Below are 11898 nucleotides of genomic sequence, written 5' to 3'. Positions count from 1 at the left end.
AATCCGAATCTCGCGAGAATCCGACAGCGGGATGATGACATTTTCCCTTGTTCAGGTTTTCCGAGTCAGGCGGGAACAACCGAGCCTGCCTCGGACCAGTGTAAACAACGTGGAGTTCGTGGGGAATTCGGTTCTCGGAGAACCGAACCCGCTCCTCTCTACCTTATACCCATCAATTTTTTTATTTTCAATCTAAGCCCCTGCAGTTTTCTGTAAGCATCTGCTTCGCTATGATGATCAACAAGTCACAAGGGCAAACACTCAGGGTTTGAGGCGTAGATCTTAGGACCAGCTGCTACAAGCATGGCAGAGGTGTCACTATCACTGGTGACACCCAGAGAGGTGGCGAGGGAGATTGTAATGCAGTGCGCGCAGATAAGCAGCGCAATGGTAAAAAGGAGGCATGGTTTCATAGGTAGGGGCGTGGCCTGGTGGCCTGAATCTACATTTTGCTGCTCCGGGTGTCCCGGGGGTTGGGGGCTGCACCCGGGGACTAGTGTGTGAGCGGTGCTGGCTCCTGCACAGTGACAGGGCATGGCCACCCAGCATGACGCCTCCCTTCTTGACCATGCTGTAATTGCAGTCGCACTGCAGTTCAGCGTGATCATAAAAAATGGTGTAGGCTCCTGCTGGTGCAGACTGTATGTGCGCGCAGGAAGCCGCCACCATTTTTGTGATCACAGCGGCTGAATGTGATGTCATACAGCCGCTGTGACCACGCCCCCTGTGTCTCCTCCGTTGCAGACCCCATTTTGAAGCCTTGCCCCCGCACCGCTCCATCCCTGACTTGGAAATGGAGTGTTGCTGACCCACCTCTCCCCCCCTTCCCCGCCCCGATTGACAGGCAGAGGCGATCACATTCTCTGCGGGGTGCCGCAGAAAATGCAGGCACATGCGTATGCTCTTAGCAATTTTTGCAGTTGGATCGCTTATTGCGATTGCAATCCAACCTGAATCAGGCCCTATTACCTATCACAATGCGCTGCGGGCAGTACAAAATTGGGTTAATATAGGAGAAAAACCCCCAGACCTGTGCTCCTTAACTGTACCTGGTGGCTAGTGGAGCGGCTGCCCAGTAATCAGTGTCCACCGCAGTGCGCACACGGCCCACCCCCTACGGCCTCGCTCCCCTTCATCAGCGGCCTCGTGATCCGGAAGGGTGGTGTGTGTGTGACTGACCTTAGGATGAAACCGGAGCCTCCGCTGCAGTGACCCAGCAACCAGGGCACGGGAGTATACAGCGCCGCTGGGAGTGATGAAGCTGCAGTAAAGATGTCTATTAGACCTAGCCTGCTGCAGCCCTTGTAGATTCTCATAAAACAAGTTCTTCTTTTCTTGTCAAAATTAATAGCTAAGAATAGGCTGCCTGAGGCAGGCCCCTGTTAATTGGCCTGCTACTGAAGGCACCAACTACAAACTGAGCTCCCTGTTCATGGAAGCGGGGTTATAGAGGAGAATGCACTGAGCTTCTTGGGAACAGTCAAAAGCTTTGAGCCGGTTGGTGCCTCAGATCAAGATCCTACTCTACACCCCAATGTGAATCCTTGTGGAGTCCAGTGTACCCCACAGAAGAAATTAATGTGTCACACCCATTGGCAGCAACCTTAGAATAGCTGCTGACGGGCACAATTGAGAAAGGAAGGGGGGGGGGACATTTGAATCCAGCACATAGATGCAATTCAAATATGTAATTTGTACCTTCCTATTTTAAAATATAATGGATGAACCTCACCCTGTGAGAACAATCTTCATGATCAAGAGATCTAATATGTAAAATAAGTATGAGTTGGGATAGGGCTGGGGAGGGTGGCAGCTCGGGCAGCCCCTCCCCCGTCAAGTTAAGGAGATTCAACTGAGGAAGCACAAGGGAACTCTCGTCTGGGGACAACAACTGCAGGGAGACCACATCTTTTCAGATGAACATGGGAGGGCGGAAGGCTGCCTAATACTGAAGCACCATCAAATATCAAACCATATCCAACAACTAGTACAAGCATTCCTGGGGGAAGGTCTGCAGCAGACGGATTTGCATACGGTGATGTCATCCAAGCAGTGGGCCAAAGTTGGCTGGAACCCTCATCTGCATATAAAAAGAGAAAAGGGGCATGCAGGGCATGGCGGCCTTTTGCAGTGCTTGGATGACCCCTAGTTCGCATTAAACACCCCCACCCTCCTTTGGTGTGGGGCTCATGTTGGCCATGCCCCATCCCCTGAAGCATTCATGCTGATTTCTTGCAGCAGCTGGGCACTGTAACAGCTCCAGAGCTGCTCTGTAAGGCAAGTAAAAGGGTGTGGGCCCTGCAGCACCACCTGTAGTTCGCATTGTGCGTTGGAAGGCACAAAGTAAGCAGACGGGAGGAGAAGTCAGGATAGTACACAAGGGCATCCTTTTCTCTTAGTCCGTAGAGGATGCTGGGGTCACATTAAGAACCATGGGGTATAGACGGGATCCGCAAGAGACATGGGCACTTTAAGACTTTCAAAGGGTGTGAACTGGCTCCTCCCTCTATGCCCCTCCTCCAGACTCCAGTTATAGGAACTGTGCCCAGGGAGACGGACATTTCGAGGAAAGGATTTATTGTTAAACTAAGGTGAGCATCTTACCAGCTCACACCTTAAGCATGCCGCAGAACGTGGCATTCAACAGAACACAAGCCAACGGCATGAACAATTGCAGCAAAAAGCTGACCAGAACCGTAACACAACATGTGTATAACCACAAGTAATAACTGCAGACACAGTATGGACTGGGACGGGTGCCCAGCATCCTCTACGTACTAAGAGAAAAGGATTTACCGGTAGGTATTAAAATCCTATTTTCTCATACGACCTAGAGGATGCTGGGGTCACATTAAGAACCATGGGGTTATACCAAAGCTCTTGAACGGGTGGGAGAGTGCGTACGACTCTGCAGCACCGAATGACCCAACTTGAGGTTATCATCAGCCAAGGTATCAAACTTGTAAAACTTAGCAAAAGTGTTTACTAAATAGCTGCTCAGCAAAGTTGCAATGCCGAGACTCCCCGACCAGCTGCCCAGGATGAACCCACCTTTCTAGTAGAATGGGTCTTCACCTAATTCAGTAACGGCAATCCTGCCGTGGAATGAGCATGCTGAATCTTACCACAGATCCAGCGCATAATGGTCTGCATGGAAGCAGGACACCCAATCATGTTGGGAGCATACAGGACAAACAGAGCCTCTGTTTTCCTAATCTGAACCGTTCTGGTGACATAAATTTTCAAAGTTCTGACCACAGCCAGAGACTTTGACTCAACGAAGGTGTCAGTGGCCAAAGGCACCATGTGGAAAGATGAACCACCTTCGGCAGAAATTGTTGACGTGTCCTCAATTCTGCTCTATCTTCATGAAAGATCAAATAAAGGCTCTTGTGATACTGCATGGTTTGTACTGTTTTCCATGTGCTCCCAGATCTTTCAAGCAAGTAGCATGGTCAAGAAAGTTCTGTTTGAAAAGAAACAAACATTTACTGTCATTGTTATGCAAATAAACTTACATTAAAGCTAACAAGAAAGCACACTCGTTCTGTCTTTAAACTGATAAAAGAAACCCCAATAATATGGGGCATGCAAAAATTGAGATAAAACTCAGTTTTGCTCCTCTCCACGGAAATCTTTAATAAAAGGCGAAATATTTGTTAGTTCTGAAGAGAAACCAGAGCATGACCAAGATTCCACCTGTCGCCTGAGTGCCATGCCAGCAGTTCTCATTCAGCTCAAAGTGAGCACCCAATTTGAATGAAAGAAAGCAGATTTCTCACCAGGCTTCCCCTTGCTATAAACTGGTTTGTACTCTTTTCCATGTGCTCCCAGATCTTTCAAACAATTAGTGTGGTCAAGAAAGTTCTGTTTGAAAAGAAACAAACATTTACTGTCATTTCTATGCAAATGAGCTTACATTAAAGCACACTCGTTCTATCTTTAAACCAATAAAATAAAACCCCAATAAGATGGGGCATGCAAAAATTGAGATAAAACTCAGTTTTGCTCCTCTCCACGGAAATCTTTAGTAAAAGGCGAAAGATTTGTTCGTTCTGAAGAGAAACCACAGCATGACCAAGATTCTACCTGTCGCCTGAGTGCCATGCCAGCAGTCCTCATTCAGCTCAAAGTGAGCACCCAATTTGAAAGAAAGAAAGCAGATTTCTCACCAGGCTTCCCCTTGCTATAAACATGGTTTGTACTCTTTTCCATGTGCTCCCAGATCTTTCAAGCAATTAGTATAGTCAAGAAAGTTCTGTTTGAAAAGAAACAAACATTTACTGTCATTTCTACGCAAATGAGCTTACATTAAAGCACACTCGTTCTATCTTTAAACTGATAAAAGAAACCCCAATAAGACGGGGCATGCAAAAATTGAGATAAAACTCAGTTTTGCTCCTCTCCATGGAAATCTTTAGTAAAAGGCGAAAGATTTGTTCGTTCTGAAGAGAAACCAGAGCATGACCAAGATTCCACCTGTCGCCTGAGTGCCGTGCCAGCAGTCCTCATTCAGCTCAAAGTGAGCACCCAATTTGAAAGAAAGAAAGCAGATTTCTCACCAGGCTTCCCCTTGCTATAAGCATGGTTTGTACTCTTTTCCATGTGCTCCCAGATCTTTCAAGCAATTAGTATGGTCAAGAAAGTTCTGCTTGAAAAGAAACAGACATTTATTGTCATTGTTATGCAAATAAACTTACATTAAAGCTAACAAGAAAGCACACTCGTTCTGTCTTTAATCCGATAAAAGAAACCCCAATAATATGGGGCATGCAAAAATTGAGATAAAACTCAGTTTTGCTCCTCTCCACGGAAATCTTTAGTAAAAGGCGAAAGATTTGTTCGTTCTGAAGAGAAACCAGAGCATGACCAAGATTCCACCTGTCGCCTGAGTGCCGTGCCAGCAGTCCTTATTCAGATCAAAGTGAGCGCCCAATTTGAAAGAAAGCAGATTTCTCACCTGTCTTCTCCTTGCTATAAGCATGGTTTGTACTGTATTCCATGTGCTCCCAGATCTTTCAAGCAAGTAGCATGGTCAAGAAAGTTCTGTTTGAAAAGAAACAAACATTTACTGTCATTTCTATGCAAATGAGCTTACATTAAAGCACACTCATTCTATCTTTAAACCGATAAAAGAAACCCCAAAAAGATGGGGCATGCAAAAATTGAGATAAAACTCGGTTTTGCTCCTCTCCACGGAAATCTTTAGTAAAAGGCGAAAGATTTGTTCGTTCTGAAGAGAAACCAGAGCATGACCAAGATTTTTATCTGAAAATATGTGTTCTCCCTGCAGTTGTTGTCCCCAGATGAGAGTTCCCTTGTGCTGCCTCAGTTGAATCTCCTTTACTTGACAGGGGGATGCTCGAGCAGCGACCCTCCCCAGCTCTAGCCCAACTCCTACTTACCTGCCAGGTGAGATACTATGATCATGAAGGTGCTTCTCCCAGGGCAAGGCTCACCCATTGCACTCTGGGTGTGCTGCTTCTGCGATTTCCCCAAATGTGGGAAACTTGACTGCATAATTTGTGTTTCCCCTGGTCGGCTCTCGTATAATTCAGATCTCTTTGTCTCAGGTCTCTCTCCAGCCTAGTTTGCTGTCTGTTTCTACTTCTCTTTTCTTGAGCCGCTCCCTTCTATGCCCTTGCGCACTATCCTGACTTCTCCCGTCTGCTTACTTCGTGCCTTCCAACGCACAATGCAAACTACAGGTAGTGCTGCAGGACCCACACCCTTTTACTTGCCTTACAGAGCGTCTCTGGAGCAGTTACAGTGCCCAGCTGCTGCAAGAAATCAGCTTGAATGCTTCAGGGGCTGGGGAATAGCCAACATGAGCCCCACACCGAAGGAGGGTGGAGGTGTGTAATGCGAACTAGGGGTCATCCAAGCGCCGCAAAAGGCCGCCATGCCCTGCACGCCCCTTGTCTCTTTTCATATGCAGACGAGGGTTGAAGCCAACTTTGACCCACTGTTTGGATGACATCACCATATGCAAATCCATCTGCTGCAGGCCTTCCCCCAGGAATGCTTGCACTAGTTGTTGCATTTGGTTTGTTGTTTGGGGGTGCTTCAGTATTAGGCAGCCTTCTGCCCTCCCATGTTCATCTGAAAATATGTGTTCTCCCTGCAGTTGTTGTCCCCAGATGAGAGTTCCCTTGTGCTGCCTCAGTTGAATCTCCTTTACTTGACAGAGATGTGCCTGAGCAGCGGCCCTCCCCAGCCCTATCCCAAATCATACTTATTTTGCATAGGCGATACCATGGTCATGAAGATTGTTCTCCCAGGGTGAGGTTCATTCATTGCATTCTGGGTATGCTGACCCCTGTGATTTCCCCAAATGTGGGAAACTCGACTGCATTATTTGTGGTAGTGGGGGACTGTGTTTGTGCTTTCCTCTGGTCAGCTCTGGTAAAAATCAGATTTCTTTATCTCAGATCTTCCTCTAGCCTTGTTCTTCTTTCGAGAGTTCCCTTGTGCTGCCTCAGTTGGATCTCTTTCACTTGACAGGGGGGTGCCCGAGCAGCGACCCTCCCCAGCTCTAGCCCAACTCCTACTTACCTGCCAGGTGAGATACTATGATCATGAAGGTGCTTCTCCCAGGGCAAGGCTCACCCATTGCACTCTAGTTGTGCTGCCCCTGTGATTTCCCCAAATGTGGGAAACTTGACTGCATAATTTGTGTTTCCCTTGGTCGGCTCTCGTATAATTCAGATCTCTTTGTCTCAGGTCTCTCTCCAGCCTAGTTTGCTGTCTGTTTCCACTTCTCTTTTCTTGAGCCGCTCCCTTCTATGCCCTTGCGCACTATCCTGACTTCTCCCGTCTGCTTACTTCGTGCCTTCCAACGCACAATGCAAACTACAGGTAGTGCTGCAGGGCCCACACCCTTTTACTTGCCTTACAGAGCAGCTCTGGAGCAGTTACAGTGCCCAGCTGCTGCAAGAAATCAGCTTGAATGCTTCAGGGGCTGGGGCATAGCCAACATGAGCCCCACACCGAAGGAGGGTGGAGGTGTGTAATGCGAACTAGGGGTCATCCAAGCGCCGCAAAAGGCCGCCATGCCCTGCACGCCCCTTTTCTCTTTTCATATGCAGACGAGGGTTGAAGCCAACTTTGACCCACTGCTTGGATGGCATCACCATATGCAAATCCATCTGCTGCAGGCCTTCCCCCAGGAATGCTTGCACTAGTTGTTGCATTTGGTTTGTTGTTTGGGGGTGCTTCAGTATTAGGCAGCCTTCTGCCCTCCCATGTTCATCTGAAAATATGTGTTCTCCCTGCAGTTGTTGTCCCCAGATGAGAGTTCCCTTGTGCTGCCTCAGTTGAATCTCCTTTACTTGACAGAGATGTGCCTGAGCAGCGGCCCTCCCCAGCCCTATCCCAAATCATACTTATTTTGCATAGGAGAGACCATGGTCTTGAAGATTGTTCTCCCAGGGTGAGGTTCATTCATTGCATTCTGGGTATGCTGACCCATGTGATTTCCCCAAATGTGGGAAACTCAACTGCATTATTTGTGGTAGTGGGGGACTGTGTTTGTGCTTTCCTCTGGTCAGCTCTAGTAAAAGTCAGATTTCTTTGTTTCAGTTCTTCCTCTAGCCTTGTTCTTCTTTCGAGAGTTCCCTTGTGCTGCCTCAGTGTGTATGGTTATTAATCAAAAGGTTGGTGGTTCAATCCCACTAAGGGACGTAATTGACCTTGTTATCAGATTTTGGTGATATTTAAGTAGACAAGTCAAAATTTCAAACCCCCTGTTATGGTGTAGGGTACCTGGCCTTCTCTGATGTAATCAGAGTTAGATTTGATTCAGTGATTTTATAAAAACAGCTAGGAAGCACAATTTAGCAGTGGGTTGCAGAGAAAAAGAAATATGCTGGCAAAAAAATCCAATTGAGTGATTAAACAGCTCTTCATTTTCTGGCTTTATTTTTATGCTAACAAATTTGTTCTCTGAAAAGTGTCCACAAAGCCAAGTCTCTGATTAACACCTTTGTAGGGATGGTTTTTCACCTATTACTAAATTAAACTTGCTTCATTGGAAAGGCAGCAAGATGCATCCTCATTTCAATGTCTACTGAAATAATACAGGTTGACACCAGGAAACATTAACGCCACTGCATCCTTGCTGCTTTCGCATGTGGAAGTCTGTTTAATGTGAAAACAAGGTGATATCTAATTAGCACACAGGTAAGGAATTAAGAAAATCTTTATTTAAGGGTGAAGGTGTTTCTCACAAAATCGTTGCCCCAATGCATCATTGAAATTCAAGCTGGAAAGATGATTTTAATATATCACTTGTACATTTTGTATTGCTCTTCTGGTGACAATGTAGTTTGTTTTTGTCAATTACCATTTTAATAATAGGGTAAAGAAAATTAAGTGGATTTTTGAAAGAAAACAATACTGTCAATATACTATTAAAACAAATTAAAATGGTAAAAGTTAGTGTACTTTAAGTAAAAATAAAAGAGCAAAAATATCAATCCCAGTTTTGGATTACTTTAATTAACAAAAAAAATGCATATAGCAGAGGATAGTTTCAATCTGCCTACCTCTGGGTTATGGGCCCAGCATTTTTCCATTGCAGTACTCTGCTGCACATGTAAGTGCAAGAGATCCTGAAGCACTCACTCATCATGGGAAAGTACCAATGTGTTTCTTCGTTGGTTGATGGAAGAAACATCTTACAAAAACTCTCCAGATTATTGACTTTTTAAAGTTTTTCTAGGAAACGTTCTAGATGAATGCTTATTAGCCTTTGTCAGTATGTACGTTTGTAAAGTGTCTCTGTGGCGCAATCTGTTAGTGTGTTTGGTTATTAATCAAAGGGTTGGTGGTTCAATCCCACCCAGGGATGTAATTGACCTTGTTATCAGATTTTGGTGATCTTTAAGTAGACAAGTCAAAATTTCAAACCCCCTTCTTATGGTGTAGGGTACCTGGCCTACTCTGATGTAATCAGAGTTAGATTTGAATCAGTGATTTTATAAAAAAAAACAGCTAGGAAGCACAATTTAGCAGTGGGTTGCAGAGAAAAAGAAATATGCTGGCAGAAAAATCCAATTGAGTGATTAAACAGCTCTTCATTTTCTGGCTTTATTTTTATGCTAACAAATTTGTTCTCTGAAAAGTGTCCACAAAGCTAAGTCTCTGATTAACACCTTTGTAGGGATGGTTTTTCACCTATTACTAAATTAAACTTGCTTCATTGGAAAGGCAGCAAGATGCATCCTCATTTCAATGTCTACTGAAATAATACAGGTTGACACCAGGAAACATTAACGCCACTGCATCCTTGCTGCTTTCGCATGTGGAAGTCTGTTTAATGTGAAAACAAGGTGATATCTAATTAGCACACAGGTAAGGAATTAAGAAAATCTTTATTTAAGGGTGAAGATGTTTCTCACAAAATCGTTGCCCCAATGCATCATTGAAATTCAAGCTGGAAAGATGATTTTAATATATCACTTGTACATTTTGTATTGCTCTTCTGGTGACAATGTAGTTTGTTTTTGTCAATTACCATTTTAATAATCGGGTAAAGAAAATTAATTGGATTTTTGAAAGAAAACAATACTGTCAATATACTATTAAAACAAATTAAAATGGTAAAAGTTATTGTACTTTAAGTAAAAATAAAAGAGCAAAAATATCAATCCCAGTTTTGGATTACTTTAATTAACAAAAAAAAAATGCATATAGCAGAGGATAGTTTCAATCTGCCTACCTCTGGGTTATGGACCCAGCATGCTTCCATTACAGTACTCTGCTGCATATGTAAGTGCAAGAGGTCCTGAAGCACTCACTTATCATGGGAAAGTACCAATGTGTTTCTTCATTGGTTGATGGAAGAAACATCTTACAAAAACTCTCCACATTATTGACTTTTTAAAATGTTTCTAGGAAACGTTCTAGATGAATGCTTATTAGCCTTTGTCAGTATGTACTTTTGCAAAGTGTCGCTGTGGCGCAATCAGTTAGTGTGTATGGTTATTAACCAAAAGGTTGGTGGTTCAATCCCACCCAGGGACGTAATTGACCTTGTTATCAGATTTTGGTGATCTTTAAGTAGACAAGTCAAAATTTCAAACCCCCTGTTATGGTGTAGGGTACCTGGCCTTCTCTGATGTAATCAGAGTTAGATTTGATTCAGTGATTTTATAAAAACAGCTAGGAAGCACAATTTAGCAGTGGGTTGCAGAGAAAAAGAAATATGCTGGCAAAAAAATCCAATTGAGTGATTAAACAGCTCTTCATTTTCTGGCTTTATTTTTATGCTAACAAATTTGTTCTCTGAAAAGTGTCCACAAAGCCAAGTCTCTGATTAACACCTTTGTAGGGATGGTTTTTCACCTATTACTAAATTAAACTTGCTTCATTGGAAAGGCAGCAAGATGCATCCTCATTTCAATGTCTACTGAAATAATACAGGTTGACACCAGGAAACATTAACGCCACTGCATCCTTGCTGCTTTCGCATGTGGAAGTCTGTTTAATGTGAAAACAAGGTGATATCTAATTAGCACACAGGTAAGGAATTAAGAAAATCTTTATTTAAGGGTGAAGGTGTTTCTCACAAAATCGTTGCCCCAATGCATCATTGAAATTCAAGCTGGAAAGATGATTTTAATATATCACTTGTACATTTTGTATTGCTCTTCTGGTGACAATGTAGTTTGTTTTTGTCAATTACCATTTTAATAATCGGGTAAAGAAAATTAATTGGATTTTTGAAAGAAAACAATACTGTCAATATACTATTAAAACAAATTAAAATGGTAAAAGTTATTGTACTTTAAGTAAAAATAAAAGAGCAAAAATATCAATCCCAGTTTTGGATTACTTTAATTAACAAAAAAAAATGCATATAGCAGAGGATAGTTTCAATCTGCCTACCTCTGGGTTATGGGCCCAGCATTTTTCCATTGCAGTACTCTGCTGCACATGTAAGTGCAAGAGATCCTGAAGCACTCACTCATCATGGGAAAGTACCAATGTGTTTCTTCGTTGGTTGATGGAAGAAACATCTTACAAAAACTCTCCAGATTATTGACTTTTTAAAGTTTTTCTAGGAAACGTTCTAGATGAATGCTTATTAGCCTTTGTCAGTATGTACGTTTGTAAAGTGTCTCTGTGGCGCAATCTGTTAGTGTGTTTGGTTATTAATCAAAGGGTTGGTGGTTCAATCCCACCCAGGGATGTAATTGACCTTGTTATCAGATTTTGGTGATCTTTAAGTAGACAAGTCAAAATTTCAAACCCCCTTCTTATGGTGTAGGGTACCTGGCCTACTCTGATGTAATCAGAGTTAGATTTGAATCAGTGATTTTATAAAAAAAACAGCTAGGAAGCACAATTTAGCAGTGGGTTGCAGAGAAAAAGAAATATGCTGGCAGAAAAATCCAATTGAGTGATTAAACAGCTCTTCATTTTCTGGCTTTATTTTTATGCTAACGAATTTGTTCTCTGAAAAGTGTCCACAAAGCCAAGTATCTGATTAACATATTTGTAGGGATGGTTTTTCACCTATTACTAAATTAAACTTGCTTCATTGGAAAGGCAGCAAGATGCATCCTCATTTCAATATCTACTGAAATAATACAGGTTGACACCCGGAAACATTAACGCCACTGCATCCTTGCTGCTTTCTCATGTGGAAGTCTGTTTAATGTGAAAACAAGGTGATATCTAATTAGCACACAGGTAAGGAATTAAGAAAATCTTTATTTAAGGGTGAAGATGTTTCTCACAAAATCGTTGCCCCAATGCATCATTGAAATTCAAGCTGGAAAGATGATTTTAATATATCACTTGTACATTTTGTATTGCTCTTCTGGTGACACTGTAGTTTGTTTTTGTCAATTACCATTTTAATAATCGGGTAAAGAAAATTAATTGGATTTT

At 43.1% G+C, this 11898-nt stretch overlaps 9 non-coding genes across 9 annotated transcripts; 4 read left to right on the top strand and 5 right to left on the bottom strand.

Moving 5' to 3' along the window:
* Window positions 1-3569: 3569 nt before the first annotated feature.
* LOC135008413 (U5 spliceosomal RNA) lies at window positions 3570-3685 on the bottom strand. Its single transcript, XR_010208171.1, has one exon. It is a non-coding gene; the product is annotated as a U5 spliceosomal RNA (small nuclear RNA).
* A 274-nt stretch (window positions 3686-3959) lies between these two features.
* LOC135008399 (U5 spliceosomal RNA) lies at window positions 3960-4075 on the bottom strand. The gene has a single exon (XR_010208157.1). It is a non-coding gene; the product is annotated as a U5 spliceosomal RNA (small nuclear RNA).
* A 274-nt stretch (window positions 4076-4349) lies between these two features.
* LOC135008401 (U5 spliceosomal RNA) lies at window positions 4350-4465 on the bottom strand. Its single transcript, XR_010208159.1, has one exon. It is a non-coding gene; the product is annotated as a U5 spliceosomal RNA (small nuclear RNA).
* Window positions 4466-4751: 286 nt separating this feature from the next.
* LOC135008378 (U5 spliceosomal RNA) lies at window positions 4752-4867 on the bottom strand. The gene has a single exon (XR_010208136.1). It is a non-coding gene; the product is annotated as a U5 spliceosomal RNA (small nuclear RNA).
* A 270-nt stretch (window positions 4868-5137) lies between these two features.
* Window positions 5138-5253, bottom strand: LOC135008381 (U5 spliceosomal RNA). The gene has a single exon (XR_010208139.1). It is a non-coding gene; the product is annotated as a U5 spliceosomal RNA (small nuclear RNA).
* A 144-nt stretch (window positions 5254-5397) lies between these two features.
* Window positions 5398-5560, top strand: LOC135008235 (U1 spliceosomal RNA). The gene has a single exon (XR_010208045.1). It is a non-coding gene; the product is annotated as a U1 spliceosomal RNA (small nuclear RNA).
* A 671-nt stretch (window positions 5561-6231) lies between these two features.
* Window positions 6232-6395, top strand: LOC135008003 (U1 spliceosomal RNA). Its single transcript, XR_010207823.1, has one exon. It is a non-coding gene; the product is annotated as a U1 spliceosomal RNA (small nuclear RNA).
* A 152-nt stretch (window positions 6396-6547) lies between these two features.
* LOC135008360 (U1 spliceosomal RNA) lies at window positions 6548-6710 on the top strand. Its single transcript, XR_010208128.1, has one exon. It is a non-coding gene; the product is annotated as a U1 spliceosomal RNA (small nuclear RNA).
* Window positions 6711-7381: 671 nt separating this feature from the next.
* LOC135008034 (U1 spliceosomal RNA) lies at window positions 7382-7545 on the top strand. The gene has a single exon (XR_010207853.1). It is a non-coding gene; the product is annotated as a U1 spliceosomal RNA (small nuclear RNA).
* Window positions 7546-11898: the final 4353 nt, after the last annotated feature.

The sequence above is a fragment of the Pseudophryne corroboree genome, unplaced genomic scaffold, assembly GCF_028390025.1.
Source record: "Pseudophryne corroboree isolate aPseCor3 unplaced genomic scaffold, aPseCor3.hap2 scaffold_222, whole genome shotgun sequence".
NCBI lineage: Eukaryota > Metazoa > Chordata > Amphibia > Anura > Myobatrachidae > Pseudophryne > Pseudophryne corroboree.
The sequence above is the reverse complement of the archived record's forward strand: the minus strand, read 5'-3'. Positions and strand labels throughout refer to the sequence as shown.